Raw genomic sequence first — 3301 nt, 5'->3', positions numbered from 1 at the left:
TCTTGGTTGAAAACAGCAGAGGTGTATTTAGAGGGCACGTTGGTTAGGATGATATCTATGAGGGTGCCAGTGTTTGCGGCTTTGGGGTTGTACGTGGTGGGTTCATTAATAATTTGTGTGAGATTGAGGGCATCAAGCTTGGATTGTAGGATGGCTGGGGTGTTAAGCATGTCCCAGTTTAGGTCACCTAGTAGCACGAGCTCTGAAGATAGATGGGGGGCAATCAGTTCACATATGGTGTCCAGAGCACAGCTAGGGGCCGAGGGGGGTCTATAGCAGGCGGCAACGGTGAGAGACTTGTTTTTGGAGAGGTGGATTTTTAAAAGTAGAAGTTCAAATTGTTTGGGTACAGACCTGGATAGCAGGACATCTCTGCAGTAGATTGCAACACCGCCCCCTTTGGTCGTTCTGTCTTGTCTGAAAACGTTGTAGTTAGGGATGAAGATTTCAGAGTTTTTGGTGGACTTCCTAAGCCAAGATTCAGACACAGCTAGGACATCCGGGTTGGCAGAGTGTGCTAAAGCAGTGAATAAAACAAACTTAGGGAGGAGGCTTCTAATGTTAACATGCATGAAACCAAGGCTATTACGGTTACAGAAGTCATCAAAAGAGAGCGCCTGGGGAGTAGGAGTGGAGCCAGGCACTGCAGGGCCTGGATTCACCTCTACATCCCCAGAGGAGCAGAGAAGAATGAGTATGAGGGTACGGCTAAAAGCTATAAGAATTGGTCGTCTGTGACGTCCAGAATAGAGAGAAAAAGGAGCAGGTTTCTGGGGGCGATAAAATAGCTTCAAGGTATAATGTACAGACAAAGGTATGGTGGGATGTGAATACAGAGGTAAACCTAGGCATTTAATGATGATGAGAGAGATATTGTCTCTAGAAACATCATTGAAACCAGAAGATGTCATAGCATGTGTGGGTGGAGGAACTGAGAGGTTGGATAAGGTATAATGAGCAGGGCTAGAGGCTCTGCAGTGAAATAAGCCAATAAACACTAACCAGAACAGCAATGGACAAGGCATATTGACATTGAGAGGCATGCTTAGCCGAGTGATCAAAGGGTCCAGTGAGATTCAGACAGCTAGCCGAGCCATAGGTAGCAAGCTGGTGGAAGATGAGAGGGAGGTCTGTTTTTAGCCACCTCGTGCATTTCCGTCTGTGGATTAGTGGGGTTCCGTGTGGAAGGGGGGACCAGTCCAAGTTGGCAAAATAGTTAGTTATAGTGGCCCAAGAAAAGTGTCCGATAGACCTATTCAGATCGCATCCGATAAGACAGCTAACGATTAGCTGGCCGCAGATGGGCGATCAGGTTACGTCGCGACGGAGGGGCCAGTTGGATAACTCCCTCGGGCAGATAACGTCGGTGGTCCAGTCGTGAAGGCCTGATGGGGTTCCGCATCGGCAGTAAAACGGGTCCGGATAGGTGATTGTAGCCCAGGAGACACTTCAGCTGGCTAGCTCAGGAATAGCCCAGGAGTGGCTGACACAACTCTTCAGCTGGCTAGCTGGCTAGCTCCGTGTGTTAATTCCGGGACCGACGTTGCCAATAGTCACTCAGGTAGCAGCTAGTTAGCTACAAGATCCAGGTGTAAATGTCCAGAGCCTGCGGTAGAAATCCGGGGAAAGGAGAGAGAATAGGTCCGGTATGCTCTGGTCTGAGTCGCGCCTGTACAAAGACTGGCGATAGCTTTTCGATCTGATGGATATCTGAGGACCACGAACCGTGGCTAGCTGAACTCCGTTAGCCAGTGAGAATGGCTAACCTCTGGCTAGCTTCTGTTGTGGATTTCAGATTTGAGGTAAATAATACTTTATTTTTTAAATTGGTGAGGCGGGTTGCAGGAGAGTGCTTTGAGGTTGGGTTTTTAGAAGAAAAAATGTAAAAAGATATGCGAAGAAAAATAAATAAATATATATATATATATATACATACACGGGACACGACAAGAGGAGGGTAAAGGACGTCTGAACTGCTACGCCATCTTGGATAAGCAAGGATAAGCTTATAGGACACATCACTGCACTCTATACTCCTCTGTAAACTGGTCATCTCTGTATACCCATCGCAAGATCCACTAGTTTATGCTTATTTATAAAACCATCTTAGGCCTCACTCCCCCCTATATGGAATACTTACTGCAGCCCTCATCCTCCACATACAACACCCGTTCTGCCAGTCACATTCTGTTAAATGTCCCCAAAGCGCACACAACCCTGGGTCGCTCGTCTTTTCAGTTTGCTGTAGCTAGCTACTGGAACAGCTGCAAAAAAACACTCACTGTCCAGTTTTATCTCCATCTCTTTGTTCAAAGACCCAATCATGAACACTCTTACTGAAAGTTGTGGCTGCTTCACGTGATGTATTGTCTACCTTCTTGCCCTTTGTGCTGTTGTCTGTGCCCAATAAAGTTTACCATGTTTTGTGCTGCTACCATGCTGTGTTATGTGTTGCTGCCATACAATGTTGTCTTAAGTCCCACTTTATCTAGTGATGTGTGTTTTGTCCTATATTTTTAATCCCAGCCCCCGTCCCCGCAGGAGCCCTTTTTCCTTCTGGTAGGCCGTCATTGTAAATTAGAATTTGTTCTTAACTGACTTGCCTAGCTATATTTATTTAAACCTTAAAATAAAAATTAAGTTAATGGTAAAGCCTACAGACATGAAACAAAGTGCACTGTGCTTCTGATAGTCTGTATAATTTGGTATGCTCAGTTTAGCTCTAAAAGCAATGTTTATTTACACATTAACACCCTAGTCAGTTTGAAAGAAACTCCTCTGGTGGGAAAATGCGGATTTGAGAATATTCACATTAAATCTGCCGACAATTGGATGGGGAATCTAGCTATTGAAAGCAATTATGGTGTTATTTTCTACACAGAAGATCATACACAATTATTGTCTGACCTGGTTGCATTTGGGACTTCAGTGTTAATCATCCGAAAGAAGCGCCATTAAACCAATGTAATGGCTTTCATACCGACCATTACTTTTATTTAGACATTTCACAGAATGGTGAGAACCGGAGGTAGGTGCTAAGAAAATGTTTTGTCATGGCTAAAAGGGTTCTAGGTTTTGTCAAATGAAAGTCAGATTTGACTTCGTAGCAGGTTAGGAGAATTGGGTTACGGGAAAGCTAAAATTCACAACAAAAAAATCGGCTGCACCCTTCTATCCACAACCAAAGAAAAGATTCTCAAACCAAATCACATCTGCGCATGTACGTTTATCAGTTCTGTTCGCGCGCGCGAAGTTGAGGGCGTTCGAGAATCTTGGTAGCGCCGTTTCCTTGGTTATCTCT

The 3301-nt window shown here is 44.9% G+C and overlaps 1 protein-coding gene across 3 annotated transcripts in view; it reads left to right on the top strand.

The window, feature by feature from the left end:
* Positions 1-3214: 3214 nt before the first annotated feature.
* The window catches only part of lrr1 (leucine rich repeat protein 1), a 6852-nt gene continuing 6765 nt past the window's right edge, over positions 3215-3301 (top strand). For 2 of the 3 annotated variants that reach the window (XM_029730772.1, XM_029730774.1), the window contains exon 1: positions 3215-3301. This exon is cut by the window's right edge. The gene's annotated coding sequence lies outside the window, so the exon portion shown is untranslated. The other variant, XM_029730773.1, reaches the window with a different exon arrangement.

Source organism: Salmo trutta, chromosome 33 (assembly GCF_901001165.1).
Source record: "Salmo trutta chromosome 33, fSalTru1.1, whole genome shotgun sequence".
NCBI lineage: Eukaryota > Metazoa > Chordata > Actinopteri > Salmoniformes > Salmonidae > Salmo > Salmo trutta.
This window is presented reverse-complemented; position numbering and strand designations above follow the sequence as displayed.